Source organism: Tympanuchus pallidicinctus, unplaced genomic scaffold (assembly GCF_026119805.1).
Source record: "Tympanuchus pallidicinctus isolate F22 unplaced genomic scaffold, pur_lepc_1.0 scaffold2, whole genome shotgun sequence".
Classification (NCBI taxonomy): Eukaryota; Metazoa; Chordata; class Aves; order Galliformes; family Phasianidae; genus Tympanuchus; species Tympanuchus pallidicinctus.
The window spans coordinates 50,928,916-50,953,629 of record NW_026294721.1 but is presented as its reverse complement, the minus strand read 5'-3'; the positions used below and the strand labels follow the sequence as shown (position 1 = coordinate 50,953,629).

Genomic DNA, 24,714 nt, shown 5'->3' with positions numbered 1-24,714 from the left:
GAATAAAAGACTGCAAGCTTGGGACTGATGATGTGCTTTGGAGAGAGGAGTTGCCAACAGCTTGTGCTACAAAGATGCCTCTCTTTCAGTGGATTTCAAATGGCAAAAGAAACTCAGGTAACAGATCATTCTTTTCTTCTGGCTTCCCTGATTTTCATGTACTCAGTCATGCAGCCAAAATTCCTACAAAGACAGACAGGGCTGCTCCCTGTGAATTCCAAGCAGCAAGCCAACCTTTGGAGGGCTGATGTAGTGAATATGCCAGCAGTCAGCTGTACCTAGGAAGCAAGATTTTAAAACCAAGCCTCAGACACCTGAGTGCTGAGTGATGGGGCTCAGATAATCTATGAATGAGAGTATGATATTTACTTGTGCATACATAAAAGGATTTAGGATTTAAAAAATAATAATAATCTTACCCATCTAAATGTGCCTTTTCCATTAATTGTTAATGAATCTCTGAAGTAAAACTTCCCTTCTGATGGAGAAAACTGAGGCCTAACTAGGTGAGGCTATTAGGCATATGTGGGATCTGCATAGCCTCTGCATTTATGCTATCTTCATTACAGGGAGCCCTGAGAATCATGAAGGAAACAGGCAAGTTTTAACTGCAGTTACCAAACTGCAGCTGCCTTGGGGCAGATGAAATCACAAATCACAATCTGTCATTGGTTTTGAAGTCAAAGCATGCTTTCCTTGCTCTTCTCGGAGGTCAGGTGAATGTTAATGAACTCAGCATTCCACCAGCCACAGAAAAATGGGTGCACTAACGCAGTACTACAAATGGCTGGAAGTAGTGCATGCATTATTTTAGGATGCATTTTGTCTATGCAGTCTTTAATAGGGAAGCAGAAGGAAAATGAACACCCTTCAGCCACTTCACCTCCAACTGCTAACTCAGGAATCTCCACACCACAGAACAGAGTCAGTGCGGTACCTCGTGTCAACACAATTCTGTTCCATTAGGATTTGCCTTGTGAAGAACAGGTTGTGTAGCTCTCAGGTTTTTCTGTCAGAGAGCTTAGCGTAGGAACTGACCTGCTAGCAGGTGCAGGGTAGGATCGTTTATTGTTGCTTAGCTTAATAAACTGCATCTTAAATTATGATATCGATTACAGCACAGAATGAAAAGGCTGAGCCGGCATTATTGTATTTGACACAAGAAGCATTTTAAAATGTTTACACTGATTGCATGGTGCATCAGTATTGTTTTTGGAAAGCAATAGACTGAAAATATGGTGTTACATAAAGTGCTAGGTGCTTCTGAATTCATTTACTTAAATTTTCATCTAAAAATCAAAGATTTCACATGGCAGGTGGAGCTCATTCGTGGTTCTTCTCCCCATTAACAAATACAAGCCAGTGTTTACTGTATCAATTCACCAAATTAATGACACTGAAACACAGCAAAAATACGTTTGCAACCCTGGTAAGTTCTGTAGGATGCTCCTGACAGGATAAACATGTCTGCTCTGCCCTCCTTTCCTTCCCTCCCCCTCAAACAAGCAATAAAAACATTTTGCATAAACAAATTCCAAATTACAAGTAATCATAGGAAAGCTGACAAATGTATGCTATGCTAGTCTGTGAAAATACTAATCAAAGCAGCCTGTCAATTGTTAAAGTTAATGATTTAGATATGCAAAATTCTGACTAAATTTTTGTGGATAATTACATAATTATGGCTGGGTTAACACAATCAGAAATAGCTATTGCGTGCTCCATCTTGAAATCACCGTGGCAGTTCCCCACTATTTTTGAAAGACCTCTTTCCCATCGTTCCACCTGCACACAAAAAGCAGTAGGGAGGGGGAAAAAAAACTGGGAGCCACCAGTGAGAGGAAAGCAAGTGAGAAGGGGTGCCTGCTGCCTGCTCCAGCCCCTCTTCACCTCCTCTGGAAAACAGAGCACCTGCTGGGCTGGTGGTGGTGTGGGAATGCCAGTCAGATAGAGGGGGATTGGAAACAAGAGAGTTGGCTGCTGTAACAACTGCAGTAGCAGCACCTCTACCAGTGGATTAAAACCTGTGAAAATGAGCATTTTCTGTGGGAAGCCTCTCTGACTGAAACGGAGTTTCTGCTTCATTTTAAAGTGCTTGCTCTGGTACAGGAACCTGGGACTGGCAAGGCTTACCTACGCCATTCCATTTTTGTTAAATTATGAAGTCATTCTGACAGCCCTTTCGCTCACAATCAGTCTTCTTGCAGGTGTTTGGTTCAGAAGGTGCTGTGAGGCCTCCAGATGCCCTGAAAGCCCCCTCTGGTTCAACCTGGGGCTGGAGGAAGGCAGTCTTTAGCGGAGAGGAGATCCAGGGAGGGGGTAAGCATGCCCAGTTCTCTGGGCACTGGTCTTTTTTAAACTCCTTTGAAAGTTGTTCTGAATTGTTCTGTCCTCAGAAATCGTGAATTTCCCTTGCAGCACAGCTTTCTCCCTCTCACGTTGGCCTCATGGTCTCTTTTTATACTAGGTCTGACTGGTAGAGTGTAGAGATTCCAGTTGGGAATTTCAGGAGGGTGACAAAAGCATAAATAAAATGAATGTTGGGCTCTTTCCTGAATGTCACGTTGTCTGGGATGGGGTAATGATAGTGATTTAAAAAGTAATATATCTCTCATGTAATTTTTTATCATAATTTTCCTATACAGTTTCCATTAAATAGATAAATGACCTAAATGAGGAAGAGAAATAAAGTGAAAGCATAAAATCAGTCCCTGTCAAGAGGGACTAGGTAGAAGGAGTTGAGATAGTGCATCATCTTTGCTGGTGCAGATTGCGATGAGCGCAGCTTGTAGGTTTCTGTTCATCACTGATGAAAATGCAGAGTGGTGACTGTGTTGAAAAAGGGTGTTTTGTAGTCCAGAATTTGCTCTGTCAAGCAGTTATTGTGCTCTTTGTATTGGTTGTAGTTTCCATGGGAACGATTAGGAGGCATTACTTTCAGACAACCTTTGTAGATTTGGCCCTGGACAATTCCTCTTCACTCATTGTGGCCCAGGGAAGCCGCATGGTTGGACACCCGTGGTCTTGTGGGAGAGGGGAATAAATGCACCTTTATGTAGATGCAGATGTGTCATCCTCCTCCCCAGTATGTTGTCAAAGTCAGCTTGAGGTAATTGATGATACAGGGCCGATGGTTGCTTTTGTTATATCCTCAAGAGAAACTGCTACAAATTCATTTGGTGGATTGCTCAGCCTGCAATAAGGGCATGAAATTAAATAGCGGTGCTGTTGGACGTCTGAATGAAACCTGAAATGCTCTTTTGGAAACATTGCAGGCACCTGGAGCAATGGCAGGGCTCTGAGGCACTATTCGTTGGTCTTACCCTGCTTACTTCTGCTGCGCTGATGAAGCAAAAATAAACTTCCTGTACTTAGACAGATTTTAAACATTTTTTCTACAAGACAGAAACCAGATGGAATATTTTCACAGCTGACACCAAAATTCACAGTTTTCGTGACTTCAGTGATATTATGATTTATACAGGGATTGTGTGTGTCGGCAGCCTCGAGCAGACAGCTTCTTGCCATCCAAGCTTTTAAACATTATTTGGATTGATAGGTCAAAAGATTCGATGAGCTGAGCGCAATGTGAAGTATCACTGGATTTAAATGGTAACTGTGGGCTGTTCTGGTTCTGTATCTTGACTGTAAGGCGTAACAATAAAATATGTTAAAAGGGCCTCACTCCAGAAGGGATAGCAAACCCTTAGATGCCTTGAAATTAATCATTTGTAGAAGTAAACAAAGAATTGTCATGTCGGGTCACGAGCACAAAGCAGGCTATTGACTTGAAGCCTTCATTGGCTCTCATAAAGCAAGAGGTGAGTGGCAGCAGGCATAGTGCTAGGGCTGCCAGTCTCACAGGCAGTGTTTTCAGATGGCCCTGAAGACAAAGAGGAGTTGAAGGGGCTTTTCTCTCCACTGGGGAGCGAGCAGTCAAGTAGAAGCTGCAGGCAGCCCAGGTAGAGGGCAGGGTGGGAAGCAGGCCCACAGAGTTGGGCACAGGCAAGGGGTTCTCTCTGCTTCCTGTTTCTTTGCCCTCCATTTGTGCCTGGATCAGCTGCTATTCACTGCACATGAGCTTCCTCACATCTTTGTGGGAATTCCTGGTTTCCTGGGAAACTTGTGCTGACCTGTGCCTGAGAGAACTTCAGAAACACGTTGATTTTTTTTTATATTTAATGGCGTTTTCTCTGTGCCTAAGAGTGGCAGCTCATTAACTTTGGTGGCTGCCTTTCTGTTTTCAGAGGCGTCTCCAGATTGTGTTTTCTCCTTGGAGTTTCAGGTGATGTTTCTGGCTATGTGAGACTTACAGACCAGCACCGCACCTTGGTGCTCATCATGCCAGCAGTGTTGGAGTTAATCCTTGTGTGCTCTGTGTATTTATAGGATCCATTCTGTGAAGTCCACACCTGATAGTGCACCAGAGCTAGTTTGCACAGGGCTCCAGAGCTCTGAAAAATGCCTCGTCTCTAATCAGGTGTTTGCTTAGGAGGAGATGTGTTGTTGCTAGGGGATGTACGTTCTCTCAGGCTCGGAGATAGATGGAGGTATATATAATTTCAAGTGCTTATAATATGTACACCTAATCTTTATAGAAGGATTTATTGTGTAAATCAATGACAAAATAAATGGCAGCGGCTCCTACGCAGCTAGGGCAAGGAAAGGCTGCATCTAATGTGCTTTTCCTGCTCAGCCACTTACTTAGTAAGGCTACTGGCACACCAAAGTGTCCTACAGTCTTTTGCCATGCATGCTTCAGACTCAAATCCAGTGCAATGGTCAAAGAAATGGAGCATAAAACCACCCCGATCCTTCATGGTGACATGGTAGCTGATGATGTTTGGACCTGAGACTATTTTTTTCCCCCATAGAAATATGGTAGAAATACGGTAGAGACAGAGTGAGAAGATGGTTAATAACCTGTAGCAAACCCTGCTAAGTTGTGGGCTAAATAAATGTTGATTCCAATGATATCTGCTGAAAATCAGCATACGACAAAACATTTGGTGATAACATACGGAAGGAGGTGTGGGAGACAGTTAGAGGAAGCCTTTCACTTTTCTGTACATGTTTATAATCTGGTGTTCTCAACATAATAGAGACTACATATTGAAACTGTCTGTATGGAGCCTGGCTTCCAAAAAATAAAAAGCGCTCCTGTGAGTAGAAACACTGCCTTTTTTACGTGCTGTTTCCTCCTTTGGACTTCCCACCCCAAGCCAGCTTCAGTGAACACAGACATTGCATTATAGGGGCCATGCAAGTGAACAGTTGTTTGGAAGGCTGTTCCACAAATGTGTAATGTAAGTAATGTTCTCCTATGCACTGTCGCTTAAATCCAGGAAACCATATTTTAAATATGACGCCAATCTCTATCTAGGGGAGTTTAAACAAAAGCAGCCACTCTTGCAAGATACTTCCTTTGGCTAAGCTGGAAATCCTAGGCATGTAGGAGCTAATCTGGCAAATTGCTTAAGTGTATGCTTAAACCCGTGTGTATTTGCTTTGAAGTCAACAGGATTACTTGTATGTTTATACGCTTCGATGGTTTGAGGCCTTGAAACATAGGAGGACATTTGGCATCTAGACAAGCAGGGCTAGAAGGAGCATGAAGAAATTATCTCCTTTCTCTGGGATTGGTTATACTTATGGCATTCCTGGCAGACTTTTTTTTCCTCGGCTGTTGTTAAAAACATCTGGTGATAGAGACTCCACAGCTTTCCCAGGCTCCATTCCTGTGCTTCGCTATTGTTACTATTACAAACGTTTTTCCCTCAAGTCTGACTTGCATCTGTCTTGCTGCAAGTTAAACCCATTGATGTTTGGGCTTTCTAGCTTACAGGAACACTGGGCATGACAATCTTCTACACACTTAAGAGTTTTAACGTTGCCTTCTCAAGAACTCGTCTAAAGATCCCAACATTTCCTAATCTTTTTTGTAGTCCTCTTCCAGGACTTTGTAGTCCTTTTCTTTCAGGGCTCTCCAATGAGTCTGTCTCTTCCCTGCACTCCTCCCCTTTTTTTCCCCCATTGAATTTCAGCCATTTCTTGGCACCGCTGTGATTTGTCAACGTCTTTGCAAACTGGGAGCCTCCTTACTTGCAGCTGCCCTGAGCACCCCATTTGTGTTGTCCATGAGCGCAGTAAGTATGCTGTTTCAGGACTAGATGATTCATGAAAATACCAAACAGAATCATATCCACAGCAATTTTGTATCTTCCCCCAGGTGGCTTGCTTTGGCTGTGGGCAAACGGTAACTTTCTCTGCATGTTCAGCCACTTTGTATCTGTCTTGTAACTTTTTCATTCTGGCTGTGTTTCCTTGCTGTGCATACGAGAGAGCCCCAAAAGCTTGACTAAATCAGGAAATGTGACATCTCTTGCTTTGCTTCTGTCTACAAGGCCCGCTGCCCTATGGCAGAAGGAAATTAAATTGATTTGACAGGATTTATTCTCTACAAATCCATACTAGCAGCTATTCATTTCAGTGTTATCTTCTAGGCGCTTACAAATAGTTTGATTACTTGTTCTGGTGTTTTTCTGAGGATTGAAAACAAATTGACTGGCTGCTAAGTCTTCAGCTCTGCTTTCCCCCACTTGCCAAGCAACGTCTTATTTGCTCCCCTCCAGCCCTTGGGCACCTCATCTCCACCACCAGCACTCACAGAAGTGACTGTCCAGTGATTTAAAGATCTCATGAGTGGCTACTTAAGAATCCGGGGTTGAAATTCATTGTGCCCAGTCAATTTGAAGACCTTTAATTTATCTAAGGGCATTTTAATCTGCTCTTTTTAGGCCATTATCTTCCTGCTGCTACATATTCTGTTCCTTGTCTGTGCTGGCGTCTGTGTCCTTCGGAAGTTTCTCAGAGGCACTCCCAACTCTCCTTAATTATTTATTTTTGCCTTCTGTGAGGTCTGAGTTCAGGCCAACTGCCTGGGTTTAATCCTGTTGTCAGCCATGGTTGTGTTGCTTCTGAATTGAGGTGTAACTGGAGGCTAGGGAAACAGCCTTAATTTCTGCTTCTTACTCAGGCAGCACTCTTGCTAATGTATGAGTGCCCTGCTTAAAAGTAAGAGCTGCAATAATGGGACGTGGTGTGTTGTGATTTGGGATGTCTGCTGACCGAGGCTGAGTCAGAGTTGATATATTGATTTCTATTTTTATTTTTTGTCAACTAACTAGAACAAATGACTCAATGGTCAATGGGAGAGGATTAAGAATACTCTCCTCTTTGTTAGGGGTGAGAATTAATTTTAACAAATGGTCTGCCTAGAGAATGAATTTATCACATTGCCATTTACCCCCTCAAGTTGTTTCTGGGTGCACTTTCTCTTTTGCAGTCATACTGTTGTTCATGTACTGGGGTGATAGCTTTGTCCCTTCCTGTTTTCCTGGAAAAGTCAAGTGGAGATCCTCATTACAAACTTCACTACACTGTCATTCTAGTGTCCTCAGAGTATCAGTTTCTCCATAGCCAAATGAGGAACATTCCATTGAAATTACTACTGAACTAGTAGCAATTGACTGTATGTAAATCATAATTTTCTGTAAGTTTAATAGATTTGAGGGCTTTTAGTTTCTCTCCTACAGAAGAGCATTCTCACTGCTGTTATATTTTGCCATAACCTTTTTCTTTCTGAAAGGGAAAACTGCAAAGGTGCAGTAGCCAAAGTTGTCTAATTGTTTTGAGACACGCAGTGAGATACTGGGCTAAAAGAAATGGCAGTATTCTACATAATTTCACAGGATCTGCTGGGGAAGTAGCCCAATTTTATGGGAGCTCTTATGGTAAAATTCTGATTTTATGTGGATTCAGGTGAAAAGATAAATTTCTTGGATTTCTAAAATTGGGTGGATTTCTTGAGTTCTATGAAATCTGTGACAGCCATGGACAAATGCACAGTTCTTGCCATGGAGTAAACTTTTATTGTGGTCTGCAGAACTTTCTTTTCTGTGTACATCTGTGTCTCTGACACATGCATTATGGACCTCCTCCTCATCTTGTATTCTCTTCCTGTGAATATCTTATGCTTCTTGATGGATGCATAGCACTCTGATCCTCAGATGATAGAAATCCATGGCTGCCTACAAAGGAGGTTCAGCGTGCAAATGAGTGCAACGGTGAAAGGGTGTGAAAAACAAGAAATACCAAACCAAACACAAGTCTGCAGGTTTTGTGCTTTTATGCTAATACCAGCTTATTTATGCATTATAGGAGGGAAAATAATTGGGAATAAGGAATAGTAATGATTCAATGTGAGGCCTAAGGAGTGTAGCATCAACAGCAACCTTCTTGCAATTTGTAAAATCCTGGCTTTTGCAGAAGGACCAGAAGACCACCTGAGGAGCATATAAAGCTTCAGAACAGAGTGATGATATTGCAGCATCTCAATTTATCCTGTAAGCAATGCCCTCCATGGCTAGGATGTAAGTGTGACTGTAGCATGCTTGCCTTGTTCCCTATCTCAACAGAGGAAGCAGAGCTGAAATAGATCTTGTTTTTCAAGGAGAGAAATTAAGACACAGAGGAGAAAATCCTCAGACAAGGCTTGAAAATCAATGGTGAGATGAGATGAAAACTTGTAGGAAGGCTGTGTCAGAAGGGCATGGGAAACGACAAAGAAAAAGCGATGTTAGATAAGAAGAGGAATCAGAAAGGGAAGAATTGTGAAAGAAATTAAGCCAAATCTATGCAGGGTTTTAAATGAAGAAGCCTGAACAGTAGCTTGAGATGATCAGGGAACCATCTGATTAGCTTTGATTTAATGATATTCTTGAACATCTTTGTATGCCTGAGCAGCCAGAACTGAGAACGTTCCCAATGGCAGAGCTGAGGTGTCTTGGAGGGAATCACCTGCCCCTAGCTGGGAGGATGTGAGGAAACGTCACGTGGAGCAGAGGCAGAGGAGGATGCAGGTCATTTCCTTGTACTGGCAAAGGAGAGGAGATGAATATCAGGGTCCTGATGATGTCCTGTGCTGCTGTTGCTTCAATAAGAAATATGAAGCAGAGAGCTGGAACTGAGGCTGGTTGTTGGTGCAGTCAGAGCTGTCTATATTGAGCCAAGCCATGAGGAGTTTCTGCAGGGCAAGTGGGACAAATGGAAAGGGATGTCTGGTATATGAGGGAGCTGTTTGTATTAGCTGCAGCAGGCACAGGTATTTGTGCTCCGCGTGATGCTGTGCTTTATTGCCTGCTACTCATTCTCTTTACTGAACCAAATAGGTTCCCAGGATCTCTATTCCCTTTTGCTCAGTTTCTGTAAATGCTGAATGGGATTTTGCCGTGTATAATGTTTTTCGGAGAAAACATCACCTTTTGCTGCATTAGCTATATTATTCTAAAGGAGTTTAGGTCCTACTGGGACTGAGAACTGCTTTTCCTCTTTCCCCATCAAACAACTTACAATCCAGCTCTCCTTTGCATAATCCTATTTCAAATATGAACAATATGAATCCTCCAGTTTATGCTAGCGAGGAAATTTGGGTGGTTATTTCATCATTGCCTGGAGAAGCAGGACAGGGAAGCTGCCAAGCTGTCTCTGTACAGCTTTGCTCTGCTGAAATCTAGTGTAGAAAGTGTAGTCATCTTGATAACATATTCAGCTCTTTTTCACCTTTTGCTAGCTCATGCTATCAGTGAGTTGTGGCTGCGCATTTTTCTCTCACAGTAGATAACAGTCTGCCTACCTCCTCCCTAAAGGTACAGGTCAGACAAAGGTCCTGTTGTCTCTTTCTCTGGCTGCAGTTTCCTGATGTATCTGTCTCTACACTGGTGACCCTCAGATCATGGTATCGATTCTTGCATCACCTCTAGGATTGCTAATAAAGAATGGCTAGTCAAAATGTTCCTGTAGCAGCATGTAGTAACCAGCTGGAGGCTTACCTGTTAGCTGTGGTGAAGTTTTCAGTGAAGAAGAGGGGTGCCCAGCTTGAGGACAGCGAAGCCTGGAAGCAGGTGGTTGTCCCACCAGGTGAGCCCACAGGTCAGAAGGAGGCAGGAGGCTGGGAGGCTGCTTTCCCCTGGCCTCTGCTCCAGTGCCCCCTTCCTTGCCATGGAGCTGCCCTATGCTCCATGGAGCTGTGTGCCCGTAGAGCCGCAGCCAGTCCTGCTCCTCCTGTGCCACAGGGCAGGGTGGGGGGCTATGTCTGTGGGCACTGCGCGTGTTGTGCAGTCCTTGTGGTGCAGGAATCAAAGCTAGCTGTGATGTTGAGTGGGGCGAGGAGAGGATGTGCTGCTACTTCCTCAAGAGTGCAGACCAGTTCCATTCTAATGTAAAGGCTTTGAAACTTTCCAATTATTCCTTTTCCTTATGTGCAAAGTATGCTTGCCTTGTGTGTTTTGTCAAGTTAGGAAAGAAGAAAATGTCGACTTTGTAGTACATTTTCTCCAACTGTCCCATTTTCCACTGCAGCAATTTGTGCCAATATCTAACTGCTCCAAAGACAAAATCTGCATGGCTAATACCTGCAAACGTATTCATGCTGATGAGTCCCGTGTGCTGAAAGCATCTTGCTTGCACCACATTCTGCAACCATGGCCATATATCTGCGGATTAGCATATTTGATTAAACATATATACAGAACCGGAGATCATAGTAGAAGGGCATGTACTATATGAGCCTTTAATCTCATGTGCCCTGTGGGTAAGGTAGATGGATTAGTATTGTCACGTGTAATCATCTAATCTTACCTCTCAGCCCCATTGACAGAGCTTCAGGGTTGGAATCCCCAGAGATCCATGGAGATCTGAGAAGCTCTGGAACACCTGATTTTGCATAAGCAAAGATACAGATTGCCTGCCTTGGTTGTTGTCTCCAGCAAGGAAGATTGAAGTGGCAGCCCAGATGCTTCCCTGTGGGTGACTCCATTTGAAACAGTTAAAGGTAGTGGGACTTGGAATGCCTGATGCCCTGCTGCCTGCATGTATCTGACATCATAGTTTCTCTCACCATAGAAGCTGGCTAAATTAATTTGATTTTAAAGGAGTGAAGCACTGAAACTGTGCCTGACATTTTCAGGATTCCAGGACACCGTGTTCCCAGATCAATATGCTGATTTAGTAACATAACTTATGCTCAGGAAGGCCATGAGACATTTCTAGACCCATCCGTCTTAGTCTAGCTTTTCTGTTAGAGCTGTGCAAATCCTTTCCAGGAGAGCAACTGTGATTTTAGAAGCTTCCCATTAGAATGAAATAGTGTGAAATTACAAACAGTTCCCACTAATAGCAGATTTGAAGATGCCTCTTCTCATCTGAGTCTCAGATAGGTCCTTATGCAAGACCAGCACTATTTTGCTAACAATCAGACAGGCACATGCATAGGTAAATGCACAGATATAACACTACGAGCCTACTGCCCAGAACATGAGTGCTTGCACATGGAGATAAAGAGGGTCCACCTTTAAGCAGACATTTCTTCAGATAAAAAAATGCGCTTGGAAAGGCAAAAGGGCACTGAAAGCACCAAGAGTTTATGTATTCAAAAGCCAAGGAGATATTTAAGTTCTTTTCAGTCTTAAATAGAATCTGAATCATGCTACAAAGATAGGTTGGGTTTACATGTATGAAAACCAGCCAGATATCACTTAATCATGCTGCTCATTTAAAAGTTATCAAAACTGTTTTGTTATGGGCCATTTGTGTTAGTGATGCTCGCAGAAACAGCACACTGAAGTCAACGGCTGTTGTGTCACTCACAAAGTGATTTTAGAATGCAGATTATACGAGCAGACTTTCTGTTCTATCATTTACTGGTAAAAGAAGAAAGAAAAAAAACAAATGCTACCCTCATTTTCTGGGCTAAACCTCTCAAGTTTTAGCTTTCTTAAACAAGACAATGCCTAGAAGTTATAGCTCCTTATGCTTACTTGATACTGGCAGCTGTGCCTCCTAGCAGTGCTAGGAAAATCTGAAGATATCTCTTTCAAGGTATATAGAAATTCCAGTTTAAATAATGAGACTGCTAGCTTAACTTCCTCTTCCAAACGGAGCAGAAATTAACATAGTAATTAAATTGATTGTAGCGATGGAGCATCACAACTTCTAGACCCACGCTGTTTGTTTCTATGTTATCTTAGCTTTGATTCAGGATATCTCAGTAGCACAGTGCTTAGCTTGTAAGGATATTTGCCTGACTACAACTTTAAGAAGAGGCTTAAGAGTACACTGAAAGAAATCTGCTCCTTGCTAAAGGCCACTCTTTTTAAAGTGCCTTTCCTACTCCATGTAGCCAAAGTACTGTTGAAGATGTTTGCAGTGGAAATGCTGAGCCACAGCCTGAACCAGTGATTGAGCACCTGGAGGGAAGGCGGGGCCCACCCAGGAGAGCTCAGGTGCATGTAATGAACTTGAGTGACAAGAAGGGTTGGAGCCAGGTTCCACCCCTTCCCAGACTTCATTTAAGGCTTGGCCGTGGAGATGAGGGTATCTCTCTGGAGCTCCCTGTGTACCTGAGATCTTCTAAAGGTAAGAATATTCTTTCCTTTATTTCTGTGCCTGCTGCTGTCGTGTTTGAGCAAATCTTCATTGCTGCAGCTTGGGTTCTTGCTGCTCTGCTGTTGTTGTGCTTTCTGTCGTGTTACCGGAGTTTGGAAGAAGGTTTAGTTTGTGGTTTTGTGTCTCAGTCTTACAGTCTTACTTTAACTGTGTGCTTTTGAAGTTACAGCCTTGGTTTTGGTCTTGTACTTACGAAGTGGTATGGAAATGTTATGTACGTGGAAATGCTGTAATCTGTTGCTTTCTAAAAGCCACCCGTTATCAAATAGTACTTCTTGATGATGCTGTGTGCCCCAGCTGTGTCCTGAAACATAGGGACACAAATAAGTTAACAAGAGATGCACAGCCAATTGGGAAACCTTGCTAAATGGAGGGCTCACATGTGCTTTTTTGTGTGCTTAACTTATGGCTTTATTTTAACAAAATGCTTGCTATAACAGTGAGACTATGAATGCACATTTGGTCTGTCCTTGTTGTTCACAGCTAGGTTATTGCTGTGGCTGTGTTCTGGACTGCAGTTAGCCTGTGGTTAGCTAATCTCCCTGAAAGGGAGCAAACAGGCTTGTTCCACCCACTCCTTCAGGTATGGTGGAGGACATCATTTTTCACCATACTTATACCATTAAAATACCCCTGTTCTCTTCTGTTGTCTCTTAAAAGTCTCCCATAGGAAACTGCTCCTGCAGACTTCCATTTTCTGGAAGGTTCCAGATAATGGCTTCTCTCTCGTTAGTCCTGGAATTACCACCTGAGCAGGCTTCTAGTGCCTGTACTGCTCCCCTTTGTTAATGTATTTCTGGCCCCCTATCTGGCTGTGCTACCTTCCTGCTTTCCACTGGATATCCAGCAGTAAATGTTAGCATAAGGACTTGGGAGCCTTTCTGCTCTGGCCTGTCCTTCTCCTGCCAGTTCTAGGAGCTGCTCTTCCATGCTTTTGGGTAACTTGTCCATTGTTGCTCAGCTACAGAAAGCAGTTAATCTCAATTTCTCTTTTTTTTTGGTTTGCAAGAGGTAGGAGAACTTCAGTGTGTCTTTTTGCTTTCGTTCTGTGACTAATGAGGTGTTTGGTAGGCACCTGTGTGCAAGAGGCAGGTGGCATGGTCTCTTGCATGGGCATTGCCTCAGTAGCCGTTACTACTGTTAATGAATAAATGGAGTTCGTGGTAACTTTGTCAGCTGTGCTTCCCCTTATTCTCAGTGTATTATTGCTCTAGGCTTATAAGTGTACCCTGCAGCTTTGGAAACAGTGGATCATCTTCAACCCTGGCAGTATGTCCAGTAACTATATATAATATAATTATTACACCTTAGTTTGCAGATATCTTATGTTTTGCTTCATCTGTGTTTTATAGTGCTTTTCTGCACTGTTCACTTCAGGTGATTTATTTCGCAAGACAATTTTGCCAATACTATGATTCTTGGAGTGTTGTGTTCTATAACACAAATAGAAGCTAGCATATTCATGCCTTCTGAAGTCGGTAAAAGTCTGTCTGTTGACTTTTGTGGGGCTCTGGATTAGATCTTTAATGAACATCTCCTGATATCATTATAGGAGCAAATATTGGAACAGCATCATGAAAACTTCAGATTTAGTCGATACGGAGGATTTATTACATTTTTTTATAGAACATAAAGTAGTTTGGAAATTGCTTCTTGAATGACTTCACCTGCTGCTCTGTTCATGTTTGTCCCCCAGTGACCCAAGCCACCCAGATGAATATTTTTGTCAGATAGGAGCTGAGAGCAAGAATAGGAGAAAGGAAGGGACCACACAGTGTAAAATCTAGCTACAGGCTTTGAGGCAAGCAGAAAACAAATCGCAGACTCAAGAATCAAAGTCTGAGTGCATCCAAAGAGGTGTGGAATTCCTGTTAGCCTCAAATGTTCTTCCCCTTAGTCTGGAGATTGAGTTGCAGAGAACCTGAGAGTTTGGAAATGTAAACATGCAGCTCATAATGCAGAAGCCACAGAATTAATGAATTTCACACTGCCCCCACCTTAGACTAATTAGTGCAAATTAAATGCTGCTCTTGTCAGGCAGAGCAGTTTGTGCAGTTTGTCATGTATTGTGTTAAGAATTATTTTAGATCGATTTTCACAATGCAAAAATAGTGTGAAAATATCTTTATTTCAATTAGTGGTAGTTTTACAGCCATTAAAAGATTTCTTTAATAGGCTTAGACTCCCATGGCCTGCATAGCTGCATGAGGTCTGGTTTGCATTTAAAGGTGGGAGAAAATACAGTGGGAAGAGAGACATTTAGCTGACTGGATTTGCTTAATTAACCCCCACCCCATGTGAAAATGCCAAAGCAGGCCGATGAATTATCTGTCCCTTCATCACAGGCCAATCGCTTAATTGCAAATTATCCCTAATAATTACGCAGTCAAATAACTGCTGGATTTATATTTAATGAATTAGGGAGCCCTTAACAAGGATTTAAATGGACCCACCAGGATTACTCAAAATTGACAACTATCAAAGGACTGGAAGCTGCTGCTTGCGCTTATGTGGAGGAGAACCAGGCTCTGTTTCCTGTTGGGTGATATTTCTCCATTTCCACTGTCTTAGTGGGACAAACTGAAAATGGGAGATGACTGAAAATGAAAAAGGGAATCAGAACCAGGGAGGTTGGAGGCAGGGCAGAATATAAGACCAAGTAAGGAAACCCCAGCCTGTACTAAGTGAGATGAAGCCCTGCCAGACAGCACAGGAAGGGCGCACTTGCCCTTGGTGGCATTTCTGGAGGGACAACAGTCTGCCCACTGCAGAGGTGTGTGTGCGTGGATGCAATTACTGCCAATGCGAGCATGGGGCAAGGGTTTTGGCACTTGTTTTTCAGTTTTGACAGCAAAGGGAAACAGAAAGGAGTCTTCTCACCTCCCTTTCTTATTTATTTCCCTTCCTCTGCTCTCTCCTCATAAATAGCTTTTTCTCTTCAAATTCCTGTAAATTACTCAGTGTGTGGGATGTGTTCCATGCAATGGCCACTTGTTTTGTTTCCAGGCTGACATGTACCTTGCTGAAATACAAAACCAATTGAGAATAGGAATTTAAACGTAAAGCTATGTTTACTTGTAGTCGGGAGGGGAAGATTCAGTAACTGAATAAGCAATAGAAAACTTGGAAAGTGAAGCAGAGAATAAGCTGAATGCAAAAGAGCGTGCAGAGGAGAGTTAGATGATGCGTGCTTTCCTTAACGTGGTCCAATCAGATTAAGGTGACTGAACTGTTTTTGAAATGGAAACTAGTATCTGTCTATTCCTTATCTTTCTTGTATTGATGTCCTGAGGTCCAGTTGGGAAATCGGGATCCCTCTGTGCCTACAACAGTAAAAGCACTACCTATGTCTCTCCCCACCACCTTTGCACAGCCTCTTAGCAAAAGTGCTCTCTGAGCTCTGATTTCCTTTTTCATTCCTATGTTGCTTGCTCTGTCAGGTCATGTGTAAGCAATTTTTTCTGCTGCTTTTTTTCTAGGAGGGTAAGTAATTAACTTGGAAGAGAGTGGGAAGCTCTGGTTTCAGGTGGCTTTGAAAGGCCTTTTACTGAGATTCATGGAGTATGCCTCTTCCTCCTCAGAGATTTCTCACTATGGATTCATGTGTAAGAAAGTGATATTCTGGACTTCAAAGTCTCAACTCATATTGTGAAGCATCCTATCTTATACTCTTAAAGAGATTTTAACGTTTGTGAAGCAAGGCATGAGGAAACATTGGACTACTTCTTTAGGTTTGTTTGTTCTTGTTTTCTAAATGCTTGAGCCCTATCTGCATGTACTCTGCCGTGATGACTGTCAAATTTTGCTAGGACAATCACTGCCTGGGAATTTCAGATTGCACTTAACAGCTCAGTGGCTAGGGGACATGACATTGGAGCTGCAGAAACATGGCTGCGTCTCCTGGCTGTCAGTGACCCCAAGATTGGTGTAAATCGAGCTTGTCATCTAAAATCTGAAGTTCTTCGAAATGCAGGTAATTCCCAAAAGAAAAATTCAGGGATGTTCATCATTCCCGTGGATCACTTTGACTACCTTGTTAAGGCTCTCTGTTTCTCTGGTAGGTTTGCTCCTAGCAGTGTTATGAGTGAAGTAGTGTACTAAAGTGGATGTGAATCTCTACCTGCAGCCCTTATTCAGGGAAAGGAAATGTTGCTGCCTTTAAGTTGTGATCTTTTGAACCCATTGCAAGGCACAGCATGGTCTTCTGTATTACAGCACAATGATTTGTTGTCCTTTCCCATTCCAGAGTGTCCCATAACCTTTTGCTTCGGAAGTTGAACTCGGTGATCCTTAAGGGTCTGTTCCAACTTAAGATATTCTGTGATTCTGTAAGACCTTGCGTTGCCAAAGGAAAGTGCTGGATTTAATGTCTAGAGCAGATGCCAGTAACAAGGGTCCGGAGAAAGACTCACCTGCCTATCCTTTTAAATGAGCAGATCATTTATTTTTGTAATTGGTGTAACTTACCCTTTGATGTTGTCTTGATCAGTTTCTCATTTTCTCCTTGCCAGTTTTTCCCTCACCTTTAAATATACGTTCTAATCCGTGCTGCTGTTCACACATCTTCAATTGTGGTTCAGTTCTGTAATTTATTCACAATAAAAATACATTTTTCCAGTATGTGCACCCTTGAGTTAATGCTGGGAGTGGTAGCTTAAGGTTGCAAGAATCTTAGTCAATATAATAAGAAAACAGGACTGCTTTTTGGCCCTGTCAGCTCTTTTTAACCAGAATGAGCACGTCTTCCAACTTCCACGTGTCCCTCGTCATTTGCTCAACATGAGGGTTTCTCTAAGGGTAATAGCAGGCACAGACGCCATACTTTTTAGGGTATCCTTTTCCATTCTCTGTCTAATAGGGATTTTGTGGCATCAGAAATACTGATGTAAATCAACCTTTTCCTCGGAATAGATTGGAGCACATATCTCAATGAATCTTTTCCTGTGTTCTTCATCTGGTCGCAATAAATGATCAGTAGTCCTGAAGAATGTTGTAATTAAAATATCCTGGATTATTGTTGTTATGGGTACTGTTAAGTGCACTGAAAAGTGCCATGGTTTAACTGAGACAGAACACATACTAATGTATAGTCTTCTGATGTTACTTTAACCTGGGGCAGTGGGGGTGGGGAGAAGGGAGTATGTGAAACACAGGTATGCACTTTTATCCAGATAGCACGTTGCAACTGGAATACAGAGCATTTTTTCAATTTTTTTCTACTCTTTAGTACTCTTTTTTTAGAAAGTATTTCCAAATAGCATGAAACCCACTGTGTCAATTGGAAATTCAGGCTTTGTATTTCACTGTGTTCATCGCAGATTCCTCTGTGGGCATTCTTTGGAGGTCACCTCCTCAGCATGGCTCCAGGCACCCCACAAGGACCTGATGGGTGGGTGAGCAAATGGATGGGGGTCTGGCCAGCTGGGTAGCTTACCTGGTAGCATTAGGTGAATGAGCAGCAAAGCTAGAGCCAATGCCTTTGTGTGCAGGGTGCCTTTCTGCTTTATCACCTTCAGATCTGAGATTCGCCATGCCTCCCACACTGTGCCTCTTCGTTTCTGGCAATGACATTCTGGAGGGGAATTTGTTAAACACCCTTTGAAAGTCCGAATAATATATGTCATTTGGTTTTTCTCTCCTTGCTCTTGCTGACAGCCACAAAGGATTCTAACAGATTAGAGAGGATATCTTTCTGTCTTTTTTCTTCTTAGAGAAGGATGGGTTTGTTTTACCATGTTCCCTTCATAGCTTCAACTACTATTGCCTGTGCTAAAGTAAGACTTCTCTGCAAGCACTGTTAGGTGTGTGTGTATGTATGTGTAGATATATATTTGTATACGTGTATCTGATACTACTTTATAGCATCTTTGTTTCTTAAGATGTATTAAAAAGCTTTGGTTAAAAAAAAAATTGCTTGATATCTGTTCAGCCACTTAGTTTTCCAGGCGTTTCTTATATCCTTTAATCAAACCAACCTGTTTTATTAATTTGACACAGTTTTCTATTTTGATACCTTTATCCCTTGTTTTACTCCTCTTCACTGGAAAGTAATGGTTCAACAGCTTTCACTGCTGTGAATATGTGTTCAAAGAATCTTTCACACAATACTGTGGTTCACCCAAAATGCAAAGCATAGCTTTGCTTTTACAGTATATTGCAATGTCAGTGCTGCTGGCATTATCCCCCGTAAAGGGCAGTGTTCTGCCCAGTAATTCTGTAAAATGCATAGAAGCAGACTGCAGAAAAGAGAGGAAGTAAATCTTGGACATCCTAGGAAGCCCTGGGAAGACCTATAAACAAAAGTAATAAAAGTCTGGAATGAGCTAAACGAAAGGTAAATGTTGAAAAACAATTGAAGTGGTGAAAGCACAGAATAGACTTTTAAGTGCTCTGAAGGCCTCTCGTATTTGAATACCCCATTAAGTCTGCATGGGAGTTGAGCACCTAAATACCTTAAAATCTGGGCCCACATGACTTGGATTTTAAGCTATCTGGGAAAAAAAGTGATTTGATCTTCCAGGATACAGAAATAGGAGATAAGCAGTTACTTTTCACGCTGTATATTTAAGACTTATCTCATCAATCTTAAACGTAAGAAATAATAGTGAAAACGTAAGCTCTGTACAGCTACGTACTGGCCTGTTCTCAGAAACAGAGTGAAAAAGAATGCTAGAGGTCTTGCCTTGTGAATTAAATACCTTGTAAATGGTGGCTGCCTGCTGTGAGGTGTTTGGTTCAGAGCAGAAGCAGAGCTCTGTGAGAGCATCTCTGCACTTGGCTGGGTGTGTGTGCGTGTCCTTGCCTAATGGGGACGTGTGCTAGGTTCAGCCTGGAAAAGTTGGCGGGCTGGGGCACAAGACCTGAACTGTATGCATATACTGTCACCCAACTGAGTTTTTTTCAAACTTCTTTTCTTTTAAAACAGCAAAACAAACAAACAAAACTCTTCAGTTCCAGGCATGACAAATTGAGAGTTTTAGAAAAAAATGCTTTTCAGTTATAATACTGAATTCAATTAGGAACTGGAAGGAAGAAGAAAAAGCATCCCAAAGGTACAATTAGGCATTAATGCTAAAAAATTTCAGCATATACACAAAATTATAAGTAGCTAGGAATAAATTTAAAAATGACTCTGCCCTTTCTGCCATGCCACCAATGTTGCTACCGTGGCACTACAGTAATTTATTGTTGCAGAACATTCCCTCCTAGAACTGTCTAAATATTTCAAGGAGTTTCAATTACATATTGCAGAGGGGTGTCTTGAAAAGTATGCAGGTTTGCTAGCTTTGCTACCTTAGAGAAATACACACACAAAAAAGCAAACAAAGCCAGTAAGAAAAAGCAGTAAGAAATGTAGAGTGTTTAATTAAAATATCAGGTTTTGGCACGTTTGTGTTCTTGTTAACCGTGACTTTAGGATAAAAACCCAGCATAAAATCCATTAATTGTAGAGACAGGACATTTTTTTTTTTTTTTTTTTTCCCCTCCCTTTGAGCTTTGTTCCAAAGGCTTGTGTTGTCACCAGGAGGAAAAAAACAACAACAAAACAAAGTCTATACTGGCTCTTCAGCTTTATGTGGAAGTTAGAGGTAGTGTCCTTGGCTGCTGTAACAATGGAGTTGCTACTTTCAGCAAAAAACAACTCCTCTTTGTGCTCCAGGTAAATTTTATAGGGGTTTCAAGGAGTGTAACTAGGAATAAGAGGATGGCTTGGATGTGTCAGTAAGTTGTTGAGGGCCTTCTCCAGCTCAGTGGTTGGCTGTGCCCCTGTGTAACTTGAAGTACTGCACAGCAGTGCAAGCACACCTTGAAGCTTCAGTCTGAGTGGCAGTAAATGGTTTCAGTCTTCTAACAGGCTTCAGTTGAGAGCCAAAATTTCCGTATTTTCTGTACAAATGTAGCTTTTTGGTCACTGATCTTCATGCTTTTCTGTTGGCCACTTTACTAAGCTACATAAGATAAGCGATGTGTCTCGGTCCTTAGAAATAAATGTTTGTTTCCTTTCTAAGTCAGGACTTCTCTCACTACTGGAAGAGTGAGGAGATGAGAGAGGGATGTGCATGCTACCACAAGAGTAGGTAGTGGAGGCCTGTTGGCAGAGTAATGCAGATATTTTGAGTTCCAGGGGAAGTGTGTTCGCTCCTTGTCGAATTGTCTTATCAGGAGCGTAGCAGGGAGGGAGGATCTTGGGCACGATTCTGGGCCTTGAGGATGCAGCTTGACCATGTGGGTTCATCCATGCTGGTCCCAAAGTAATTTCTCTCTCTGAGTATACTTGGGAATCTGCACTGCAGGATGGTAATGCCATGCCCATCTCTTATGTAGGTATGATCAGTATAAAAATATGTTGTTTTCCTGAGTAACACTAGTGTTCTTCTGAAATCAACCAGCAAAGAAAAAATAGCTGAGAGCAGCCTGTGGCTGTTTATTCATTTTTACATTCTCTTGCAGCTTGGACTTGGTGGTGGGACCTCATAATGCCAGCACCCTAATGCCAAGCATCTCTTGGCAGGCACTCACCTTGTCATCCCAGAGCAAGCTGTTTTGTATGCGAGTTCTAAAGAAGACTAAGTGGGTTCAGGTTATGGTATTAATAGTACAGAGGTAACTAGGTGACGCGCCAGAAGAACTTGAAATTGCTAGGTGAGTTATAAGCACTGGGGATTCTGGCTTGTTCTTCCTTAAATACACTCTTTCTATATTCCCTTGACTGCAACTAAATTGCAGAATATTTACCTGCCTGATTGTTGTTTGTAAATCTTTCCTCCCCACGTTCTAAATCTTCCTTGGATTCTGAGAGGAAAAAAATAGCATACGAGAAAGTGGCTGTAAAGCATTTCTTTTCTGTTCTGCCTCTCGGCGTAGAGCTTTTTGTGGCACTCAGGGGTGCAGTAGGGCTTGAATAGTCCAGACAGTGTGCCAAACCATATTCCTGTAGGACATCACTAGAGATCGCTGCTCGTAAATGCTGCCTGCAGAACTGTAACCAGATAGAGAGATGTGATTCAGGGAGGACAAGCAGGTGTGATTAAGGGCTTCCAGGGGAAGCAGGGAGGGAAAACAATGAAAAGGCAGGAAAGATGGGAAGCGTCAACATTCAAAAGCCAGAATGAAAATAAAGGGGTTGAAATAGGAAGTAAAGGAAAAAAGATAATTGCAAATCTGAGATGATGTATCAGAGTGAAAAGCTGGTCTGGTCATAACAAGCTATGTGGAAGGTCCGAGAGCGGGCTGGCAATCAGCAGGCAGAGGCAGCAAGAATAAGGGAGAGATGGAAGAAAGAGGTTGGCTGTGAGAGCAAGAAGATGTGCTGCTGTGCTTTGTGAGGGATTGAGAGTTGTGCTGGGAAGGTCTGTTTGGTTGTAGGCAAAATGCTCAGAAACCTACCTGGAAAGAAGGAAAGGGTCTTGTGCAGGGAGACAGAATGATGAGCTGCTCACTGTGAATGTTTTTTTTTTTTTTTTTTAAAAAAAAAAAAAAAAAGTAAAAAGGGCAGAGAATTCATTAAGAACTGCTGGATGCTGAGCTCGGTGAATTTCAGTCTGCTTCTTTGAGCATCTGAATGTGGATTTTAAGGGTGCAACTTACAAGAAAGAAAAATGTAGGAAGCCTGGCCTTATTCTTCCTTCTTTGCTGGTGTAGATCTCTAGAAATCAAGAAGATACCTGAATGGTGGGAGGCTTAGCTTACTGCTTTAACAGTAGATTGTCAGCTAATCATTTCATTCTTTAAAACATAAGAAATATCTGAGACAGTGGAAGGAAAAGTTGATGGAGCTTGTGCAAGCCTTGCTAGCTCAGTCAACCTGAACGATTGTAGTTATGGGTTAGCTTCACCTTGTTTCCTAGTGGATGGTTTGAAAACCTTTTCCCTTTTTTATGAAATGCTTGTATACTTCTAATACGTGATATCTCGTTACTCAATTTTCCTCAGCTTTCTATAAGCTAAAATTGAACATGAGTTCTGTACCATCTATGGTGATAAGTAGCAATTTTGATTCAGGATGTTATTTATGTGTCTGAGCCGAGGCTAAGGAATCCCTGCAGTATTAAGAGACTTTTGAAATTTTCAGCCAGTTCCCTGATTCTGACTACTGATGTCATGAAAAGTCAGAACTGGGATAAGTGAGTAGGGCTGACTGGGGGAGTCTGAGGGTTGTGTTTCTTCCCTTCCTCAGTTCATCACAACTTCCATTACGTTACAGATAAGCTCAATAAAAACAATGAGTGAAAAAAGCAATGGCTGAATTTTCAGACTTGAGTGATGTGAAGAGTTACTTTAAAGATGTTAGGAAACATAAAGGCTTGAAACGTGAGACTGTGAACATCCAGGAGCATGTTATATTTTTCTCTTTTCAACTTCTGGTATTCACTTTCATGACTAGCCCATTTCAGTGACATTAGTGGGACGAGATCCCTATGGGTATAATTCCTGTTACTTCAGTAACATCAGTTCAAGTCAACGTCTCTACACAGATTAGAACTTGGTGAATTTTGTGAGGTTTGTGTTAAACATGAGACAAGATGTGGCTGCTGTCATCAAACAGACGTGCAGGGGAAACTGGTGCTGCATACCATCAAAGCAGTATTTGCTGCAAAGTGCAAATAAGACAGTCCTACAAACAGCTGAGGTTCTGAGAGGTATCTGTGTGGGAAGGAGTGCAGAAGGTTATGAGTAGGATCATTGTGAAACAGTAGCTAAGGCTCTCAGGTGCACTAGGAAAGCACTAAATGTCCCCAGAAAAGCAGTTCAGCAAACACCTTTTTATGGAGCTGAATGGAGTGTCCAAAAAGGAATCTAAGCAATGAGTAAATGACTTTATCAACACTGCTTGATAGGCAAGCTGATGTTGTTTGATAATCCAAGGAAGGAAGTATGAAACTGTTAGCAGCTGTTGCAGAAATGTGAGGAGTATTGTACTGATAAAGCACAAAATGTTGGAGCTACAATACAAGTTTCATATGGGAGACCAAAAGAAGAAGGGGAAATCAGAAACGTGTAGCAGGCTTAAGACTTAAGAGCTGTATTAGATAATTTGGAATCCTTGCCTTAGAAATAGATGGTAATGGGCATCTTTTAGCAATAGGACAAGAGGGAACAGCTTCCAGTTGTGCCAGGGAAGGTTCAGGTCGGACATCAGGAAGAACTTCAAAACAGTGGTGAGGTGGTGGAGGGAGCTGCCTGGAGAGGTGGCACAGTTGTCATCCCTGTGAAGGTGTTCAAGACGTTGCACTGAGTGGCTTTGTCTAGAATGGTCACAGGCATGAGCTGGTGGCTGGACTGGATGATCTTATTGGTCTTTCCAACCTTAATGATTCTATGATCAGAGTCCCTAGCTGTGAACAGATGGTAGATCATCCTCATCATGTTAGATCATCCCGAGTTAACCCCGAAAAGCAGTAAGGATGTGTGAGGCTATGGAACAGTGCCTGACCAGCCTGTGCAGGTAGGAAAGCCACAGCAATGCTTCCATGGATCAGGGCTGCCAGCCAGCCCAGGAGTACAGAAGGCAGAGAAAGCTGATGGCTCCAAGAAGGCTGCCAAATGTAGTCTGGGCTCTTTGTGCACCGCCTCAGTGTGCTGTGTGCATGTGGTGGTGCTCAGCAGGCTGCGAAAAATCATTCGGTAGCCTTAGCTCAGTTCTACCACAGAAATGCCAAGCTTCTTAAGCTGCTTAGCAGGCTTGGTGAAGAGGATAATGATTAACTGTTTATTAAAGTCAGCCCCTCTAGGTCAGGATGAGGGATATTGGTAGCAAGAAGGCTCGTGCCATTCTTGCTTTCCCAGTGCCTTTTATGTAGATAGTGGGACTTCAGCCTTCAGGGTTACAGCCACTAGTATTAAACTTACTTAAAAGTATGAAGTGGCTTCATTCTGCTCCAAATACCACTGTGGGCCATTGTGAGTTTCCCTCTGTAGTCTAAATCTCCTTAAAGTTAGATATGCACTGGTTCTGAGAAATAACTCTATGGGGGAATGCAGTGTACATGTCAACTTAATTAAATGAATTTGTTTAAAATATGATCGATGGTGTGTGAAATTATATAATTATTCTATAAATACACTTTGTTAATTAATTAATTTTTTAATTAAAGAGTAATTGGAAATTCTTTGCATTACTACCTTTTCTGAGTGATGTGAATGTGTCTTTACCTCTTAGTAACTGATTAGACCAAAGAGGGATTTAAAAAAAATAAAAAATAAAAAAAA

General features: G+C 42.2%; 2 long non-coding RNA genes across 3 annotated transcripts in view; both read left to right on the top strand.

Moving 5' to 3' along the window:
* LOC128079864 (uncharacterized) overlaps positions 1-24,714 on the top strand; it is a 187,280-nt gene that overhangs the window by 109,861 nt on the left and 52,705 nt on the right. For both annotated transcript variants that reach the window (XR_008206349.1, XR_008206350.1), the window contains one exon: positions 2,208-2,319. This is a non-coding gene — a long non-coding RNA (uncharacterized LOC128079864). The remainder of the gene's footprint in view (positions 1-2,207; positions 2,320-24,714) is intronic.
* The window catches only part of LOC128079863 (uncharacterized), a 41,577-nt gene continuing 29,259 nt past the window's right edge, over positions 12,397-24,714 (top strand). The window contains exon 1 of the long non-coding RNA XR_008206348.1: positions 12,397-12,474. This is a non-coding gene — a long non-coding RNA (uncharacterized LOC128079863). The remainder of the gene's footprint in view (positions 12,475-24,714) is intronic.